We start from the raw sequence: 23,156 nt of genomic DNA on the forward strand, positions 1-23,156 counted from the left end.
TAAAACGGGGGGGCGGTCACTGACAGGTGTTTTTTTCACCTTAATGCATAGGATGCATTAAGGTGAAAAAACACGAACCTTTATAACCCCTTTAAGATCTCATCAATTTAAAGTTAACTGTGAATGGTGACCATAGAACTATGGGCTGTGAGCTTGCTTTAACCACTCGAAGTCCAGGCCATTTATAAACAGCCTATGGACGGCAGGTGTTTTTTTTTTTTTTTTTAAACCTACCGATAATAATGTCTATAATTATGATTATTATTATAATATTACAATAATAATAAATCCCTGAAGCCGATCCTGTAGCAATGACCATGAAGTAAAGAAAAAAAAAAATTGAATTATGGTTACCATATACGGCAATGAACTTAGAGGCAAGCACCAAACCATAACACTTAATGGGAAATAAAGCAAACTAATAAATAGAACATTTTGTAATAATAATAAAAAAAAAAAACTGACATTACAAAGCCTAAAATAAAAAAAAAAAAAAAAAAATGAAAACATTTATGAAAACAGTGACAACATCTTTTTAAAATGCTGCATTTTCTGCCAATTACTCTTAACCATCTCAATGCCGTAAACCCATAGGCAGGATTTTTTTTCCCAGCAGCGTGTTTACGATAAGCTGCTCGTTCTACAGTCTTAAAAAAAAAGAAATGTAAAAAAAAAAAAACTTTACGTTGAGCGTTTTTTTTTTTTTACCCTTTTTTTTTTTCTTCATTTTTCAGCTGGTTTTAAAAGAATGGGCTATATTTTCAGCAATTTAATTACTGGGAAATGTGTTGTTTTTTGCTGAAATACAAAAAAAAACAAAAAAAAACAAACACTTTTCATTTTGAAAACTGATGGACAAATGGTTCTTGGACTGAATAGCGAAAAAAAAAATAAAAAAAAAAACGAGGAAATCTTACCATCCACTCACCAGTTTAGCTTTCAAAACTTAATTGTAAGCACTTGGCACAGTGAGGAGTCAGTCAGCAAAACTAATGAGCTTGAACAGAGGCGGGAGGATTTTCCTGATGGCGATGTGAGCGCTCCGTAGACACAAGGCGAAACTCTGCTCCGCATTAATATACAAATATTTCTGGGGATTCAACTACAACATCAGCTACGGATCTGCAATGGATTCGGTGAGGTCTACGTAAACCATTTATTTTGCAACATTTACATTTTTTCATGTTCTACATACACTTAAATGTTTGTGGACACCTGACCTTCTCACCTACCTATATGGTCCGTAGTATGTAGAGACCTGATACTTACCTAATGTATATGGCCTAAGGTATGGGGACACTTGACCATCCTACCTAGCTACATGGCCAATTTTTGAGGCCCCCCCTGGACCTTCTCACCTACCTATATGGTCCGTAGTATGTAGAGACCTGATACTTACCTAATGTATATGGCCTAAGGTATGGGGACACTTGACCATCCTACCTAGCTACATGGCCAATTTTTGAGGACACCCCAGACCTTCACACCTACCTATATGATGCATAGTATGTAGAGACCTGATACTTACCTAATGTATATGGCCTAAGGTATGGGGACACTTGACCATCCTACCTAGCTACATGGCCAATTTTTGAGGCCCCCCCCTGGACCTTCTCACCTACCTATATGGTCCATAGTATGTAGAGACCTGATACTTACCTAGTGTATATGGCCTAAGGTGTGGGGACACTTGACCATCCTACCTAGCTACATGGCCAATTTTTGAGGACACCCCGGACCTTCTCACTTACCTATATGGTTCATAGTATGTAGAGACCTGATACTTACCTTATGTATATGGCCTAAGTTATGGGGACACTTGACCATCTTAACTAGATACAGGGACAATTTTTGAGGACAACCCGGACCTTCACACCTACCTATATGGTCCATAGTATTTAGAGACCTGATACTTACCTAATGTATATGTGCTAAGGTATGGGGACACTTGACCATCCTACCTAGCTACATGGCCAATTTTCGAGGACACCCCAGTCCTACACAACTACCTATATGATCCATAGTATGTAGAAACTTGATACCTACCTATATGGTCTAAAGTATGGGGACACTTGCCCATTGTACCTAGATACACTCATGGGCCACTTTATTAGGTACACCTTGCTAGTACTGGGTTGGACCCCCTTTTGCCTTAAGAACTACCTTAATTCTGCGTAGTATAGATTCAACAAGATGTTGGAAATTTTCCTCTGAGATTTTGGTCCTTAATGACATGATAGCATCATGCAGTTGCTGTAGATTTGTCAGCTGCACATTCATGATGAGAAGCTCCCGTTCCACCACATCTCAAAGGTGCTCTATTGGATGAGATCTGGTGAGTGTGGTGCTCTATTGGATAAGATCTGGTGAGTGTGGTGCTCTATTGGATGAGATCTGGTGAGTGTGGAGGCCATTGGAGTACAGTGACCTCATTGTCCAGTGGTGAGATGATTGGAGCTTTGTGACATGGTGCATTATCCTTCTGGAAGGAGCCATCAGAAGATGGGTACACTGTGGACATAAAGGGATGGACATGGTCAGCAACAATACTCAGGTAGGCCGTGGTGTTTAAATGTTGCTCAATTGGTACTAAGGGGCCCAGAGTGTGCCAAGAAAATATCCCCCACACCATTACACCACCAGCCTGAACTGTTGATACAAGGCAGGATGGATCCATGCTTCCATGTTGTTTGCGCCAAATTCTGACCCCACCATCTGAATGTCTGAAATCCAGACTCATCAGGCCAGGCAACGTTTTGCTAATCTTCTATTGTCTAATTTTGGTGATCCTGTGCGAATTGTAACCTCAGTTTTCTGTTCTTAGCTGACAGGAATGGCACCCGGTGTGGTCTTCTTCTGCTGTAGTCCATCTGCTTTAAGGTTCGATGTGTTGTGCGTTCAGAGATGTATTCTGCGTACCTTGGATGTAACGAGTGGTTATTTGAGTTACTGTTGCCTTTCTATCATCTGGAACCAGTCTGCCCATTCTCTTCTGACATCAACAAGGCATTTTCCTCTACACAACTGCCGCTCACTGGATATTTTCTCTTTTTTTGACCATTCTCTGTAAACATGAGAGATGGCGGTGTGTGAAAATCCCAGTAAGTCAACAGTTTCTGAAATACTCAGACTAGCCCGTCTGGCACCAACAACCATGCCACGTTCAAAGTCACTTAAATCCCCTTTCTTCCCCTTTCTGATGCTCAGTTTGAACTTCAGCAGGTCACCTTCACCACGTCTAGATGGTAAATGCATTGAGTTGCTGCCTTGTGATTGGCTGATTAGCAATTTGTGTTACCATGTAGTTGAACGGCTGTACCTAATAAAGTGGCCGGTGAGTGTATATGGCCAATGTTTATGGACATCTTACCATCACACCTAAGTATATGGTCCAGAGTAAGTGAACACATGACACGTACCTATGTGATCTAAGGTATGTGGACACTTGATCATCACACCACCTACTGTATGTGGCCAATGTCTATGGAAATCTGACCATCACACCTACCTATATGGCCCAAAGTATTTAGGCACCTGACATCTATCTTTACAGCCTAAGGTATGTGATCACATTAACATTGCAACCTACCATCATGACTATATGGTCAAAGGTATGTAGGCACCTGACACTTACCTAAATGGCCTAAGGAATGTGGACACTTGACAATTGCGCCTACCTATATATTCAATGTTTGTGGAAATCTGACAATCAAATCTACCTATATGATCCATAGTATTAGAACACCTGACATGTACCTATATAGCCTAAGGTATATGGACACTTAACCACTGCACCATCTACATAGCCAATGTCTATGGAAATCTGACCATCACACCCACCTATATGGTCTAAAGGTTTTGAGTACCTGACACCTATTTACACAGTCTAAGGTATGTGAACACATTACGGCTGCACTTACCTATGTGGCCAAATGTTTGTAGATACCCCACCATCATTCCTATATGGTTAAAGGTCTGTAGACACCTGACACTTATATGACCTAAAGAATGTGGACACTTGACAATTGCACCTACCTATATGTCCAATGTTTGTGGAGATCTGACCATCGCACCTACCTATATGGTCCATAGTACCTGTATGACCTTAAGTATGTGGCCACTTAACCATAATGCCCCGTACACACGATCGGACATTGATCGGACATTCCGACAACAAAATCCATGGATTTTTTTCTGACGGATGTTGGATCAAACTTGTCTTGCATACACACGGTCACACAAAGTTGTTGGAAAATCTGATCGTTCTGAACGTGGTGACGTAAAACACGTACGTCGGGACTATAAACGGGGCAGTGGCCAGTAGCTTTTGTCTCTTAATTTATTCTGAGCATGCGTGGCACTTTGTGCCTTGGATTTGTGTACACACGATCGGAATTTCCGACAATGGATTTTGTTGTCGGAAAATTTTATAGCAAGCTCTCAAACTTTGTGTCGGAAATTCCTATGGAAAATGTGTGATGGAGCCTACACACGGTTGGAATTTCCGACAACAAGGTCCTATCACACATTTTCCATCGGAAAATCCTATCGTGTTTACTGGGCATTACACTTATGCCGCGTACACACGAGCGGACTATACGGCAGACTTTGCCTGGCGGACGGGATTTGGTCGGACAATTCGATCGTGTGTGGGCTCCAGTGGACTTTGTTTTCTCAAAAGTTGGACGGACTTAGATTTGAAACATGTTTTAAATGAATCCGTCGAAAACGAGTCCGGTCGAAAAGTCCGCCGTCTGTATGCTAGTTCGACGGACATAAAGCCACGCTAGGGCAGCTATTGGCTATGAACTTCCTTGTTTTAGTCTGGTTGTACGTCATCACGTACGAATTCAACGGACTTTGGTGGATTGTGTGTAGGCAAGTCCTTTCATTCAGAAAGTCCGTCGTAAAGTCCGGCGAAAAGTCCGCCGAGCAAAGTCTGCCGTAAAGTCCACTCGTGTGTACGCGGCATTAGACATATGGCCAATGCTTGTGAACCCCAGACCATCACATCTATCTATATGGACCATAATATATGGACACCTGACACCTACCTATACGACCTAGGAAATGTGGCTACTTGATCATTGCACCTGCCTATATGGCCAATGTCTGTGGAAATATGATCGCCTACTTATATGGTCCATACTATGTAGACACCTGACACCTACCTACTGTATATGGCCTAAGGCATATGGATACATTACTACTGCACCTATGTACAACCAGACACCTACATGGCCTAATGTTTGCGGACATATGTATGAGCCATAGTAGGTGGATACCTGGCCATCACGTCTACCTATATGGTTGATAGTATGAAGACAACTAGATATAAGGCCTAAGGTATGTGGACACATTACCATTGCACCACTTATATGGCCAAATGTTTGTAGATACCCAACTACCATGCCTATATGGTCAATGGTATGTAGAGATCTACCTATATGGCCTAAATAATGTGGACACTTGGTTATTGCACTTACCTATATGGCCAATGCTTGTGAAAATCTGACCATCACACCCACCTCTATGGCCTATAGTATGTGGACACCTGACACTTACCTATATGGACTAAGGAATGTGGACACTTGACCATTGCTTTTTCTTACATGGCCATTTTACATGACCATTACTTGACCATTGCTTTTACATACATGTTTCTGGACACCTGACCATCACACTCACCTCAATGTAGTATGTGCACACCTGATACCTACCTATATGGCCTAAGGTATGTTGACACTTTTGACACTTGACCACTATGCTTACCTATATATACAAAGTTTGTGGACATCTGAATATCACTTCGGCCTATATGGTCAAAGGTATACACCTACCTATATGACCAGATGTTTGTAGACATGTAACTATCAAGCCTACCTATATGGTCTAATGTATGCAGACACCTAACATCTATCTATATGGCCTAAGGCAGTGATGGCGAACCTTGGCACCCCAGATGTTTTGGAACTACATTTCCCATGATGCTCAACTACACTGCAGAGTGCATGAGTATCATGGGAAATGCAGTTCCAAAACATCTGGGGTGCCAAGGTTCGCCATCACTGGCCTAGGGTATTTGAACATCTGACCATTGCAACCTATATAGCCAAATGTTTGAGGGCATCTGACCATCATTCCTAAGTAAATAGTCAAAGTTATATATGTCACCTGGCCATCATACCTATTTAAAAACCCAAAGATCTGTGGATGCCCCTCCGAATGATTGCATTTAGGTGTTTCCAGTGAAGTGTACAGTTAATGCTTCAACATACAAATAATTTTTGGAAAATTGTGCTCTTGCAGGCTGTGTTCTACCTTAACACAACATTACATCATGTTACAATGTATACAATATCAATTCTGACATAAGGTCCCTCCCTACCACACAAGTGTTATGGATACATTATAGAAGTTAAGTAATGTTTTGTTGTAGGGAAAAAAGAACCACCACACACCGGAAGGATCACAGATATTCACGCTTATTATATAAGACATTTACAGGCATTGCATTGAGAGTCCCTGCCCTAGGACTGCCCCCCCTAATGCGTTTTATCTAACGACTTAGTCCTATAGGCTAAAACACATTAGAGGTGGCGGACTTAGGATGGGGATTGTCTTTGCGTGAATGTCAGTGAACTTTTCAGTGTGCGCCAGTTCCTACATTAAATGTGTGAGAGTGGATGGCTTGGTGCTCAGAGTTTGAGTGGCGTTGGGGAGGAGCAGCTTGGAACGGAGAGCTGCTTGTCAATGATGTTATGTTGTGTTATTGTAGAACACTGCCTTCCTTTATCTATCTCCTGAAGGATTAGACATAGGCTTTACGAAATGCGTCGAGACTGAACAAATTCTGCTTTGATATCTTTTGACTATGCTATACGCAAGGAAGGTGGCTATACCTATATTCAATCGATGACCAAGCTGTGTACAGTTGTTTGACCGATGATATAAATGTACAGTAGATGGGGCAGGATCTTGTTGGAGGCAACTGGTTACTTGTACCTCAATTTTGGTGTAATACTACTTGATCATCAGTATTTTTATTATATTTATAACAAGATGTACAATAAATATTACAATTCTAACAGTGCATTCGGGTTTTTACTATTGTATCACCATAAAAAGTCCCTTTACAGTAAGTTTTTGAGTTATACGTATATCAACCGTTTTGGAATGTAGCTACTGTGAATTTGGTGGCATTTGCACCCCAATAATTACTTTACTACAGGAGTCTCCAAACGTACCAGTACAAGGGCCACACTTTTGCGCAAACCAATCAATATACGCTTATTGGGATTTTTTTTTTTACAAAAAGTATGTAACAGAATACATATTGGCCTAAATCGATGAAGAAATTTAAATTTATTTTTTTTCGCATATGTTTTATAGCAGAAAGTAATTTCTTTCTTTTTTTAATTATTGGTCTTTTTTTGCTTATTGCACAAAAAAAAAAAAAAAAAAAAATTTGCAGAGATAATCAAATACCACCAAAAGAAAGCACTATTTGTGGGAAAAAAAGGACATCACTTTTATTTTATTTATAACCGATTTTTTCTGGCCTGCAAATTTTTTTTTAAATATAAAAAAAAATTTGCAGGCCAAGAAAAATTGTTTTTTTAACCACTTGACCTCTGGAAAATGTACCCCCCCCTTCATGATCAGGTCATTTTTATTGCACAAAAAAAAAAAATTTGCAGAGATAATCAAATACCACCAAAAGAAAGCACTATTTGTGGGAAAAAAAGGACATCACTTTTATTTTATTTATAACCGATTTTTTTCTGGCCTGCAAATTTTTTTTTAACTATAAAAAAAAATTTGCAGGCCAAGAAAAATCGTTTTTTTAACCACTTGACCTCTGGAAAATTTACCCCCCCCATGATCAGGTAATTTTTTGTGATACGACACTGCGTTATTTTAACTGACAATTGCGCAGTCGTGCGATGCCGTACCCAAATAAAATTGATGACCTTTTTTTCCCACAAATAGAGCTTTCTTTTGGTGGTATTTGATCACCTCTGCATTTTATTTATTAGTATATTTATTTTTTTGCGCAATAAGCAAAAAAAAAGACAGATAATTAAATTAATTAATTAATTACTTTCTGCTATAAAACATATCCAAAAAAAAAAAAAATTTTTTTCTTCATCAATTTAGGCCAATATGTATTCTGTTACATATTTTTGGTAAAAAAAAAAAAAAAATCCCAATAAGCGTATATTGATTGGTTTGCGCAAAAGTTATAGTGTCTACAAACTATGGGATGTTTTTATTTATTTATTTTTACTAGTAATGGCAGCGATGAGCGACTTATAGCGTGACTGCGAGATTGCGGAAGACAGTCGGACATTTATCCCCCGTACACACGGTCGGATTTTCCGAGAACAAATGTTGGATGTGAGCTCGTTGGCGGAAAGTCCGACCGTGTGTATGCTCCATCGAACATTTGCTGTTGGACTTTCCGCCAACAAATGTTGGATGGCAGGTTCTCAAATTTTCCACCAACAAATGTTTGTTGTCCGACTTTCCGATCGTATGTACACAAGTCCGTCGGACAAAATTCCACGCATGCGCTGAATCAAGTACGAGCCGGAGATATAACTAACGTTCGTAATGGAGATATCACGTACGTCTTGTACGTCACCGTTGGCCAACATTTGTGTGACCGTGTGTATGCAAGACAAGTTGGAGCCAACAATCCATGGTTTTGTTGTCGGAAAGTCCGATCGTGTGTACGGGGCATAAGGCTGACCTTACATATTCAATCCCCTTATACAATTTTCCTTTAGATTGACCAAAAAACATATTATATGAGGTCAAAACTAAACAACACTTTCAATTGTATACAATCAGGCAGGCCCTTGCACTACATAGTTGAAGGTAAATCTAAAGAAAATTGTACAGAACATTGTATAATGTATGGCCAGCCTTACAGACACTTTTGACACTTTTTGGGGACCGGTGACACTAATACAGTGATCAGTGCTAAAAAAAATATGCACTGTCACTGTACTAATGACACTGGCTGGGAAGGGGTTAACATCAGGGGTGATGTTAAAAGGGTTAAATGTGTGCCTAGCCAGTGTTTTACTATACTGTGGGAGGTGTTTCTGCTAAGGGGAAGGCATGGATTCATGTTCCTGCTGTAATGACAGAACAGCGATCTGTCTCTGTACCGAAGGATCGGCGATCTCCGCCATTCAGCTCCCGCTGTGTCTAATCGGCAGCAAGCTTGTGCGCCCCCTACCTGGAAGTGCAGGTACATCTACTAGTTACGTGATCCAGTGCAGTAGAGCTGCCTTGCCGCCATATATCTAAGTGATACGGTCGTCAAGCGGTTGAATAAAGTAAATGAGAAGAGAAGGGGTCCAAGAACAGAGCCTTGGGGGACCCCCACAGAAAGGGGCAATGGAGAGGAGGAGACAGATTCTATTCAATTAGCCTCAGAACCCGTGTAATTTATATGTGTTCGGGTTTAAATGGATGAGGTGGCAGCCCTACCATTTGATAACCCCTCTCTACATTAGGGTCCCCATCAGAATACCCTTTTACACTAGAGTCCTCCTTATGTCAGCGCCCCATTAGAGTGCCCATTTACATACAGAAAGTATTCACAGCGCTTAACTTTTTCCACATTTTGTTACAGCTTTATTCCAAAATGGATTAAATTCATTATTTTCCTCAAAATTCTACAAACAATTCCCCATAGTGAAGTTTAAAATATTTGCAATTTTTAAAAAAATAAAATAAGAAAATAATCCCATGTATATAAGTATTGACAGCCTTTGCCACAACACTCGAAATTGAGCTCAGGTCCATCCTGTTTCCACTGACCATCCTTGAGATGTTTCTACGACTTGATTGGAGTCCACCTGTGGTAAATTCAGTTGATTGGACATGATTTTGAAAGGCACACACCTGTCTATAGAAGGTCCCACAGTTAACAGTGCATGTCAGAGCACAAACCAAGCCATGAAGTCCAAAGAATTGTCTGTAGACCTTCGAGACAGGATTGTATGGAGGCAAAGATCTGGGGAAGGGTACAGAAAAAATTCTACCGCATTGAAGGTCCCAATGAGCACAGTGACCTCCATCATTCATAAACGGAAGAAGTTTGGAACCACCAGGACTCTTCCTAGAGCGGGCCACCCGGCCAAACTGAGTGATCGGGGGAGAAGGGCCTTAGTCAGGGAGGTGACCAAGACCCCGATGGTCACTCTGACAGAGCTCCAGCATTTGGAGAGAGAAGAACCTTCCAGAAGAACAACCATCTCTGCAGCACTCCATCAGGCCTGTATGGTAGATTGGCCAGGTGGAAGCCACTCCTTGGTAAAAGGCGCATGACAGCCCACCTGGAGTTTGCCAAAAAGCACCTGAAGGACTCTCAGATCATGAGAAACAAAATTCTCTGGTCTGATGAAACAAAGATTGAACCCTTTGGCCTGAATGGCAAGTGTCATGTCTAAAGGAAACCAGGCACCGATCATCACCTGGATAATACCATCCCTACAGTGAAGCATGGTGGTGGCAGCCTCATGCTGTGGGGATGTTTTTCAGCATCAGGAACTGGAAGACTAGTCAGGATCGAGGGAAAGATGAATGCAGCAATGTACAGGGACATCCTTGATGAAAACCTGCTCCAGAGTGCTCTGGACCTCAGACTGGGGTGAAGGTTCATCTTCCAACAGGACAACGACTCTAAGCACACAGCCAAGATAACAAAGGAGTGGCTATGGGACAACTCTGTGATTGATCTTGAGTGGCCCAGCCAGAGCCCTGACTTAAACCCAATTGAACATGTCGGGAGAGATCTGAAAACTGAAAATGGCTGTACACCGACGCTCCCCATCCAACCTGATGGAGCTTGAGAGGTCCTGCAAAGAAGAATGGGAGATACTGCCCAAAAATAGGTGTGCCAAGCTTGTAGCATCATATTCAGAAAGACTCGAGGTTGTAATTGGTGCCAAAGGTGCTTCAAAGTATTGAGCAAAGGCTGTGAATACTTCTGTACATGGGACTTTTTGTGTTTTTTATTTTTAATAAATTTGCAAAGATTTCAAACAAACTTCTTTCATGTTGTCATTATGGGGTATTGTTTGTAGAATTTTGAGGACAATAATGAATTTACCTTATATACTCGAGTATAATCCGAGTTTTTCAGCCCCATTTTTTAGGCTGAACCCCCCCCCCCCCTCGGCTTATACTGGAGTGAGCCGTCCAGCAGCCGTACCTTTAATTACTAAAACAGAGGGTGTCTCCCGCTGTGTCATGCAGTCTGTTCGGCAGTCCATTGTAACAAAGCCCCGCCTTCTCCTCGTCTGTGATAGAGGAACACTGATACAATGCTGGGAAACTATCAGTGTTCCGTCTATCATGGACGAGGAGGAGGCGGGGCTTTGTTACAATGGATGGCCCGAACAGACTGCATGACACAGCGGGAGACACCCTCTGTTTTGGTAATCAAAGGTACGGCTGCAGATGGGCACAATAAAGCTGCAAATGGGCACAGTGAGACTGCAAATGGGCACAATGAGGCCGCAAATGGGCACAGTGGGGTGGGGCTGCAAATGGTCACAATGAGGCTGCAAATGGGCACAGTGAGGCTGCAAATGGGCACAATGAGCCTGCAAATGGGCACAGTATGGCTGCAAATCATCACAATGAGGCTGAAAATGGGCACAGTGAGGCTGAAAATGGGCCCAGTGAGGCTGCAAATGGGCACAGTGAGGCTGCAAATGGACACAATGAGGCTGCAAACGGTCACAATGAGGCTACAAATGGGCACAGTGAGGCTGCAAATGGGCACAATGAGGCTGCAAATGGGCACAGTGAGGCTGCAAATCGTCACAGTGAGGCTGAAAATGGGCACAGTGAGGCTGAAAATGGGCCCAATGAGGCTGCAAATGGGCAAAGTGAGGCTGAAAATGGGCACAATGAGGCTGCAAATGGGCACAGTGAGGCTGCAAATGGTTGCAGTGAGGCTGAAAATGGGCACAATGAGGCTGCAAAAGGGCACAATGAGGCTGCAAATGGGCACAGTGAGGCTGCAAATGGGCACAATGAGGCTGCAAATGGCACAGTGAGGCTGCAAATGGGCATTGTTTACCCAGTAACTGGTGCATTTTCCCACGCTAGGCTTATACTCGAGTCAATACTTTTTCCCAGTTTTTTTGTGGTAAAATTAGGCGCCTCGGCTTATATTCGGGTTGGCCTATACTCTATACGGTAATCCATTTTGGAATAAGGCTGTAACATAACAAAATGTGGAAAAGTGAAGCGCTGTGAATACTTTCCGGATTCACTGTATATCAGAGTCCTCCTTATGTCACAGTCCACCTCAGACTCCCACCTTACATCAGGGCCCCCATCAGAGTTCCCCCTTATATTGGGGTCCCAATCAGAGCGGAGACCGTGCACATCAGCCCTGGGTTGGATGGTGCCCCTTGGGCCATAGCTTGGAGTCTCCTGTATTGCTCCATTCACAACCATTCAGGTTGACAATCATCTTTATTTCTAAGAAAACCTTTAAACTGTGTTCCTTTTTTTTTTTCCTCAAGTCCTTGGCCCTGGCCACCCCGATAAGAGCGGAGAGAGTTCTCAAATCTCTCGAAGAAAGATCCGCCTGTGGATGGCTGGCTTTAGATTGTTTGCAAATGTTGACATGTCTTTCTCCTTGTAATTTTGGAGTTATCCTACAAGGCGTATTATCTTTTTTTTAAATGAAAAGCAATTTTTTTTTTTTTGCAGATGTTTCAGTCGATTTGTATTGAATGCTTAATCCGAATACGGATCCCCTCCAAGAGCCAATATATGGCATGTGGGCAAACACTAAGACAGATAGCATTCCTTGGCCTCTTAAAACATCTTCGAGTGATGCATATCTCTGCCGCATATGCCACCATGGCTCCCAGCAATCCGTCTTTCTGATCAAGCATAGTTTAAGGAAGCCTTAAGGCTAAACACATGAGTCTGCGCGCATAATAGCCTAGTTTGGCGTTCGGGGAATACAACTGCTAGGTGAAGGAAGAACGACTGCAGAATTATGTAGGAGCAATGTGACATTTATCACTAGGTGCACTTCTTGAAAATAAGCAAGACAATTAAAACCAAATTTATTTTGGTAATAGAGACATGACAAAAAAAAAAGGCATGGATAACCTTGAAATGTATTCATAGGCAACCATAAAACAAAAGGATTCCGATTGTGCTTTCCAATAACGTGGGAGGTGGCAACAAAGTAGGTTATACAGTGGGGAGAAGAAGTATTTGATACACGGACGATTTTGCAGGTTTTCCTACTTACAAAGCATGTAGAGGTCTGTAATCATTGTATGATTTTTAAATAATTAATTTGCATTTTATTGCATGACATAAGTATTTGATCACCTACCCACCAGTAAGAAATCTGGCTCTCACAGACCTGTTATTTTTTTCTTTTTAGAAGCCTTCCTGTTGTCCACTCATTACCTGTATTAACTGCACCTTTTTTAACTCATTACCTGTATAAATGACACCTGTCCACACACTCAATCAAACAGACACCAACCTCTCCACAATGGCCAAGACCAGAGAGCTGTGTGAGGACATCAGGGATAAAATTGTAGACCTGCACAAGGCTGGGACGGGCTACAGGACAATAGGCAAGCAGCTTGGTGAGAAGGCAACAACTGTTGGCGCAAATATTAAAAAATGGAAGAAGTTCAAGATGATGGTCATCTCCCTCGGTCTGGGGCTCCATGCAAGATCTCACCTCATGGGGCATCAATGATCATGAGGAAGATGAGGGATCAGCCCAGAACTACGTGGAAGGACTTGGTCAATGACCTGAAGAGAGCTGGGACCACAGTCTCAAAGAAAACCATTAGTAACACACTACGCCGTCATGGATTAAAATCCTGCAGCGCACGCAAGGCCCCGCTGCTCAAGCCAACGCATGTCCAGAAAAAATCCAGAAAATCACATTGTATGATTTTTAAGTAATTCCTTTGCATTTTATTGCATGACGTAAGTATTTGATAGATCAGAAAAGCAGAACTTAATATTTGGTACAGAAACCTTTGTTTGCAATTACAGAGATCATACGTTTCCTGTAGTTCTTGATCAGGTTTGCATACAGTGCAGCAGGGATTTTGGCCCACTCCTCCATACAGACCTTCTCCAGATCCTTCAGGTTTCTGGGGCTGTCGCTGGGCAATACGGACTTTCAGCTCCCTCCAATGATTTTCTATTGGGGTCAGGTCTGGGGACTGGCTAGGCCACTCCAGGACCTTGAGATGCTTCTTACGGAGCCACTCCTTAGTTGCCCTGGCTGTGTGTTTTTCGGGTCGTTGTCATGCTGGAAGACCCAGCCATGACCCATCTTCAATGCTCTTACTGAGGAAAGAAGGTTGTTGGCCAAGATCTCGCGATACATGGCCCCATCCATCCTCCCCTCAATATTTTGCAGAAAAGCAGCCCCAAAGAATGCTGTTTCCACCTCCAGGGTTCACGGTTGGGATGGTGTTCTTGGGGTTGTACTCAACCTTCTTCTTCCTCCAAACACGGCGAGTGGAGTTTAGACCAAAAAGCTTTATTTTTGTCTCATCAGACCACATGACCTTCTCCCATTCCTCCTCTGGAACATCCAGATGGTCATTGGCAAACTTCAGACGGGCCTGGACATCTGGACATGCACTGGCTTGAGCAGGGGGACCTTGCGTGCACTGCAGGATTTTAATCCATGACGGCGTAGTATGTTACTAATGGTTTTCCTTGAGACTGTGGTCCCAGCTCTCTTCAGGTCATTGACCAGGTTCTGCCGTGTAGTTCTGGGCTGATCCCTCACCTTCCTCATAATCATTGATGCCCCATGAGGTGAGATCTTGCATGGAGCCCCAGACCGAGGGAGATGACCCGTCATCTTGAACTTCTTCCATTTTCTAATAATTGCACCAACAGTTGTTGCCTTCTCACCAAGCTGCTTGCCTATTGTCCTGTAGCCCATCCCAGCCTTGTGCAGGTCTACAATTTTATCCCTGATGTTCTTACACAGCTCTCTGGTCTTGACCATTGTGGAGAGGTTGGAGTCTGTTTGATTGAGTGTGTGGACAGGTGTCTTTTATACAGGTAATGAGTTCAAACAGGTGCAGTTAATACAGGTAATTAGTAGAGAACAGGAGGGCTTCTTAAAGAAAAAATAACAGGTCTGTGATTCTTACTGGTTGATAGGTGATCAAATACTTATGTCATGCAATACAATGCAAATTAATTATTTAACCACTTCCCGCCCAATGACATCATATGACGTCTTTGACTTTCAATGGGATTATCTGAATGATGGGTGCAGCTACAGGCATCATTCAGATATCCTTGTTTTCAGCCGGCTATTCTGCGCACCATAAAAATCATCATAGCGGCAGTTCCGCTGCTTGATCGTTCTTACAAGCAACGGGAGGGGATACCCCCCCTCCAGCCGCCCTCCGGTGCTTCTCTGAGCTCACCCATGCCAAGAATCGTCCGCCACCAGATGACGACCATAGAGATTTCCAGTGACCAGATGGTCACCAGTCATCTCTATGACCGCCGGAGGCCTAGGCGCAACGTTATGACGTCATGTCCGGGCCGTGGATGTAAACAAAGCCGCGATCGCGGCTGGTAAGCATGGGATCGTGGATTTTTTTTTCCGATCTCACACTTTCCAGCCTGGAGGAGAAATGTGGGGTCTTATTGACCCCACATCTCTCCATAAAGAGGACCTGTCACGAACGATTCCTATTACAAGGGGTGTTTACATTCCTCGTAATAGGAATAAAAGTGATAAAAAAAAATGTAAAAGAAAGTAAAAATAAAAGTAAATAAAGTAAAAAAAAAACAAAAAAAAAAACGCCCCTGTCCCCGGTAGCTTGCGCTCAGAAGCGAACGCACATGTTAGTCCCGCCCACATATGTGAACGCCGTTCAAACCACACATGTGAGGTATCACCACGTGCGTTAGTGCGCAAGCAACAATTCTAGCACTAGATCTCCTCTGTAACTTTAAACATGTAACCTGTAAAAAAATTTAAAGCGTCGCCTATGGAGATTTTTAAGTACCGAAGATTGACGTCATTCCATGAGTGTACGCAGTTTTAAAGTGTGACATGTTGGGTGTATATTTACTCGGCGTAACATCATCTTTCACATTATACAAATAAATTGGGCTAACTGTTTTTTTATTTTTTTAATCATGAAACAGTTTTTTTTTCCCAAAAAAATGCATTTGAAAAATTGTTGAGCAAATACCGTACGAGATAAAAAGTTGCAACGACCCCCATTTTATTCCCTAGGGTGTCTGCTAAAAAAAAATATATATATAATGTTTGGGGGTTCTGAGTAATTTTCTAGCAAAAAAAATGAGGATTTTTACATGTAGGAGAGGAGTGCCAGTATAGGCCCGGTATGGAAGTGGTTAAAAATCATACAATGGAACCCACGTGTCCTTATTTAGATTAAGGACAAAAGAGAGGGAAAAATGCACCGGAACGCATCAAAAACGCGTCAACAACAGAAAAGCACCTGGAACGTATCCAGACTGCGTTTCTATGGTGTGAACTGGCCCTAAATAAGGACTTGTGCGTTCCAGTGCATTTTTGATGGGTTTTACTGCGTTCCGCTACAGTCCGGTGCAGGAAAAATTCAGCATGTTCTACTTTTTTTTTCCTGGAATTGGAACACACTGGAACTGCAAGCACTGGTGTGAACTATGCCATTGAAAAACCATATAACCTACTATCCATGCGTTTTTGATGCATAAAAAAACCCACACTGGACTGCATGTGGTGTGAACTGGCTCTTAACGTTGGTGCTATTGATTAGCAATGTAAATGAGTTGAAAGGAATGAAAATCTGCTGGATATGTTCAATCGAGCGGGTCTAAATGTTCAACACATGGCTAAAAGCAATAATAGAGTAAAAGGGAGGAGATAGGAACACCAAAAGTCCTCCCACAAATGCATTTATTTCATCATAGAAATCAGAGAATATGTGGCAACACATTTCAGGGGCTAAAGACATTCCCCCTTCATCAGAGCTAGGGGGGCATTAATGATATACACTCACCGGCCACTTTATTAGGTGGACCTGTTCAATTGCTCAGTAACACAAATTGCTAATCAGCCAATCACATGGCAGCAACTTAATGCATTTAGGCAACTAGACGTGGTGAAGATGACTTGCTGAAGTTCAAACCCAGCATCAGAATGGGGAAGAAAGGGAATTTAAGTGACTTTGAACGTGACATGATTGTTGGTGCCAGAGGGGCTGGTCTGAGGATTTCAAAAACTGCTGATCTACTGGGATTTTCACACACAACCATCTCTTGGGTTTATAGAGAATGGTCCAAAAAAGAGAAAATATCCAGTAAGCGGGAGTTGTGTGGAGGAAAATGCCTTGTTGATGTCAGAGGCCAGAGGAGAAAGTGCACAAAGCAAAGTCCATAAAGACATGGATGAGCGAGTTTGGAGGTGAGGAACGTGTACTGATGTTGGAACAGGAAGAGGCCGTCCCCAAACTGTTCTCACAAAGTTGGGAGCATGAAATTGTCCAAAATGTCTTGGTATTCTGACACCTTAAGAGTTCCCTTCACTGGAACTAAGGGGCCAAGCCCAACCCCTGAAAAACAACCCCCCACCATAATCCCCCCTCCATCAAATGATTTGGACCAGTGCACAGTGTCAGTGGACGCAGAAGCGGAACTCAGGAGTGAGCCCACACGGGTGCCCCCCAGGGAGAGCGGCTTCCCATGGGGACACCTTTGGGATGAATTAGAGTAGAGACTGTGAGCCAGGCCTTTTCGTCCAACATCAGTGCCTAACCTTACAAATGCCCTTCATGAAGAATGGTCAAACATTCCCATAGACACACTCCTAAACCTTGTGGATGGCCTTCCCAGAAGAGTTGAAGCTGTTTTAGCTGCAAAGGGTGGGCCAACTCAATATTGAACCCTACGGACTAAAGCCTCGTACACACGGTCAGATTTTCAGCAGGGAACTGTGGGATGACAGACTGTTTGCCTAAAATCCGACGCTCCTTCAGACAATTGTTGTCCAACTTCCCGCCAACAAATGTTGGATGGCAGGCTAGTAAATTTTCGGTGGACAGCGGTCTGTTGTCAGATTTCCGTATGGTCAGTACACAAGTCCGTCACACAAAAGTCCAAAGTACAAACACGCATGCTCGGGATCACTGCTCACCAAACACGACATTAGCAGAAGGTGCCCAAAGGGTGGCGCTCAAGAGCTGAAATTCCACGTAGTACGTCACTACATTCGTGTTTGTTGGCCGACAATTGTGTGCCGTTAGTATGCAAGACCAGATCCTGGCACACACCCTACGGACAAAAGTCTGACGCTCGGTTGGCCAACAATCGGATCGTGTGTATGAGGCTTAAGACTGGGATGCCATTAAAGTTCATGTGCGTGTAAAAGCAGGCGTCCCAATACTTTTGACAATATAGTGTATGTTTCCACAAACCCAAAAAGGTAGATATTGAAATCAAATGCATTGCTATTGGTTTCTGGCTATTCAAAGAGAGTCCTTTTTTCCTTTCATTGATATATATGGAAAGTCCAATCAATGACTTTGTATTTTAGATTTGTATTTTCTACTAGTTATGTGTATTTTATATTCTGGACCTTCTTTGTACAGTGAATGTAAATTCTTTATTAGTGTATATCAGTGATCTGTATTTTAGGTAAGTGACTTATATTTCAGTGTTTTATTTTCCCCGTCTCTACTTTTGCATGACCTTTTTTTTTTTCCTGCATAATCTGTATACTTAAAGTTTAGCAATAAAAATAGATATAGAAACCACAGAGATGAATGTGAAGTGAATGACGGCACTCGGCTTCGGGTCAAATCAAATGTTATAACACAGATTACACATGTCAAGATATTCCCTGCAAATCATTCAACAATTGCTGTCAAGAAGCAATTACAGGACTGCAGAGCCATCTGTTACGACGGCCAGAAACACGCTCATTGCTAGGAACCCGCAATGAAAAAAGTAAAAGGCAGAAATGGGTGGTATGAGGGTAAGGGAAGGAAAAGGTGAAGGTCTCGGCTTTTTATTTTTTCTTATTTTAAGCTTGGAACTCCCCAGTATAAAAAATCAGACCTGCTGTCTTGTGAGGATTCCCATTTATCTAGGTCATGGTATATCTAGTAATAGTTGGGAAGTAAAGAAGAAGTGGCTTGGTAAGCTTGAAAACATCTCCAGCATCACAGAACAAGTCCAGTTGAATGTGACTGACTACTGGATGGATAATGTGCTGAGGGCTGAAGGGTCTTTGAAAGTCTTGTCACTCGTATTCAGCAGTTCAAAGAAGGTTAAGAAACTTTTTACCTTAGAGGAACCAATGAAAAATAATTGGGGTTTCTGGAAATGCTTGCTGAAATCAATTCTTGGGTGGACATTGGGAAGAATGTTCCTTGCATTGGTGGGCAGTGGGACGAGTGCGCCTTATATCGGTGGTCAACGAGAAGAATGTCCTTTACATTAGTGATCAGTTGGAAGAATGCTCCTTACACTGATGGTCACTGGTCAGTGGGACGAACGCTCCTTACATTGGTGGTCATCGGAAAAAATGTTCCTTATACTGATGGTCAGTGGGACGAATGCTCCTTATATTGGTGGTCAACAAGAAGTATGCCCTTTACATTGGTGGTCAATGCAAAGAATGCCCTTACATTGGTGGTCAGTGGGAAGATTGTTCCTTACATTGGTGGTTAACGAGAAGAATGTCCTTTACGTTGGTGGCCAGCGAGAAGAATGCCCTTTACATTGGTGGTAAATTAGAAGAATGCCCCTTACATTGGTTGTCAACGAGAAGAATGTCCTTTACATTGGTGGTCAATGAGAAGAATGCCCTTTACATTGGTGGTCAATGAGAAGAATGTTCCTTACACTGATGGTCACTGGTCAGTGGGACGAATGCTCCTTACATTGGTGGTCATTGGAAAGAATGCCCCTTACATTGGTGGTCAGTGGGAAGAATGCCCCTTACATTGGTGGTCAGTGGAAAGAATGTTGCTTACATTGGTGGTCATCGGAAAGAATGTTCCTTGCACTGGCGGTCAGTGGGACGAATGCTCCTTACATTGGTTGTCAATGAGAAGAATGCCCTTTACATTGGTGGTCAATTAGAGGAATGCCCCTTACATTGGTTGTCGGGGGAACAATACTCCTTACACTGGTGGCCAGTAGGAAGAATGCTGCTTACATTGGTGGTCAGTGAGAAGAATGTTCCTTACATTGGTGATCAGTGGGAAGAATGTTCCTTACATTGGTGATCAGTGAGAAGAATGTTCCTTACATTGGTGATCAGAGGGAAGAATGCTCCTTACATTGGTGATCAGTGAGAAGAATGTTCCTTACATTGGTGATCAGTGGGAAGAATGCTCCTTACATTGGTGATCAGTGAGAAGAATGTTCCTTACATTGGTGATCAGTGGGAAGAATGTTCCTTACATTGGTGATCAGTGGGAAGAATGCTCCTTACATTGGTGGTCAGTGAGAAGAATGTTCCTTACATTGGTGATCAGTGGGAAGAATGTTCCTTACATTGGTGATCAGAGGGAAGAATGCTCCTTACATTGGTGATCAGTGAGAAGAATGATCCTTACATTGGTGATCAGTGAGAAGAATGTTCCTTACATTGGTGATCAGTGAGAAGAATGTTCCTTACATTGGTGATCAGTGAGAAGAATGTTCCTTACATTGGTGATCAGTGAGAAGAATGTTCCTTACATTGGTGATCAGTGAGAAGAATGATCCTTACATTGGTGATCAGTGAGAAGAATGATCCTTACATTGGTGATCAGTGAGAAGAATGATCCTTACATTGGTGATCAGTGAGAAGAATGTTCCTTACATTGGTGATCAGTGAGAAGAATGTTCCTTACATTGGTGATCAGTGAGAAGAATGTTCCTTACATTGGTGGTCAGTGGGAAGAATGTTCCTTACATTGGTGATCAGTGAGAAGAATGCTCCTTACATTGGTGATCAGTGAGAAGAATGCTCCTTACATTGGTGGTCAGTGGGAAGAATGTTCCTTACTTTGGTGGTCACAGATCAGCCCCTGTTGCAGCCTCCCACCTTGTGACTTGCTACAAAGTTACAGTATTGCAGTCTGATCACTGGGGGAAGGGGGATTGAGGAAATGCTTCTTCCTGCTTGCAGCTTTCTGATGACATCATCCCAGCCTAGGCAAAGTCACTGACTGGAGCTCAAGAACAGCCTCTTCATGATAAAGGGTGAAGCATGTAAAATATACAATTTCTGTTAACATTAAATTTGTTTCTTCTGACGTTGCATTGTCAAGCAGCATCTCCATGTGAATAAACAGGTTCAGCCTCGTCCCTGGTTATTATTTTCTTAATCAGTAAATTGTTTTCCATATTACTGATTGGATTTCGATATCAGAGGCTTGCAATGATCTGCATTGTCTGTGTGGCCGTTGACCTGTATTCAAAGGAACGTGGCTTGTCCGGAGTCACCTGTGCTCCCCAGACAGTATGGTGGACATGGAGTATAATGTACTCCTATCAGATCACAGATGAATGGCACAGAAGCATTACTAATCGACAGTCAACAACAACACCACCTGGGTATTCATTGGAGAGGGGAAGACATTTACTCAGGCTAATCGCTGCTTCAAATCCGCTGCTGTGTGCTCTTCTAGTCTTGTTTTTTTTTTTTTTTTCCCGTATCACCTAAAGCCGAACGTCTATGCAAGGTCACATGCGCTGGCCGCTTATGTCCTGTCCCAGACTACATGCATGACTGGACACTCTGAATGAAGCTGTTTTTCTAAGTGTCTGATGACCCATATGAGACATGACAACATTCCCATAACTGAGCGAGAAAATACTGAAATCCCCACTTTAACCTCTTCAGCCGGGCGCAGGGGAGAGGAGACATATTGTATTTATGGAACAAGATTGAAATAGATAGATAGATAGAGATAGATAGATAGATAGAATTAAATAGGGAAGGAAAGAAGGAAGGGATTGAGGAAATAGGAACTGGAAGAAGGAGGTAAGGAAGGGAGGAATAAAAGAAGGAATAAGTAAAGAAGAAAGGTCGCTAAAGATTGAGGAAGAAAGAAATGGAGGAAGGAAGGAAGAAAGAAGATATGGAAAAAGAAAGGAAGGAAAATATTATGAGAAAGAAGGAAGGATAGAAGAAAGGAAAAAAGGAAAAGATTGAGAACATTGGAACTAAAAGAAGGAGGTAAGGAAGGAATAGAAGAAGGAAGGAATAAGTAAAGAAGAAAGGATGCTAAAGATTGAGGAAGAAGAAGAAAGAAGAAATGGAGGAAGGTGGGAAGAAAGAATGGGAAGAAGGAAAAGATTAAGGGCAGGAAGGAAGGAAGAAATAAGTAAAGAAGAAAGGACGCTAAAGATTTAGGAAGAACGAAATGGAGGAAGGAGAGAAGAAGAGACGGAAAGAAGAAAGTAAGGAAAAGAGGAAGGAAGGAAGGAAGGAAGGAAGGAAGGAAGGAAGGAAGGAAGGAAGGAAGGAAGGAAAAATATTGATGACATAGGAACTGGAAGAAGGACGTAAGGAAGGAAGAAGGAAGGAAGGAATTAGTAAAGAAGAAAGGTCGCTAAAGATTGAGGAAGAAAGAAACGGAGGAAGGCAGGAAGAAGAGATGGAAAGAAGAAGGAAGGGAGGAAAAGATTGAGGAAATAAGAACTGGAAGAAGGAGGGAAGGAAGGAAGGAAGGAAGGAAGGAAAGAAAGAAAGAAAGAAAGAAAGAAAGAAAGAAAGAAAGAAAGAAAGAAAGAAAGAAAGAAAGAAAGAAAGAGAGTGAAAGAGAGAGAGAAAGAGAGAGAGAAAGAAAGAAAGAGAGAAAGAAAGAAAGAGAGAAAGAAAGAAAGAAAGAAAGAAAGAAAGAAAGAAAGAAAGAAAGAAAGAAAGAAAGAAAGAAAGAAAGAAAGAAAGAAAGAAAGAAAGAAAGAAAGAAAGAAAGAAAGAAAGAAAGAAAGAAAAGATTGAGAAAATACGAACTGGAAGAAGGAGGTAAGGGAGGAATAAAAGAAGGAAGGAAGGAATAAGTAAAGAAGAAAGGTTGCTAAAGATTGAGGAAAAAAGAAATGGAGGAAGGCAGGAAGAAGAGATGGAAAGAAGAAGG

This window comes from Aquarana catesbeiana, linkage group LG11 (assembly GCF_042186555.1).
Source record: "Aquarana catesbeiana isolate 2022-GZ linkage group LG11, ASM4218655v1, whole genome shotgun sequence".
Lineage (NCBI taxonomy): Eukaryota > Metazoa > Chordata > Amphibia > Anura > Ranidae > Aquarana > Aquarana catesbeiana.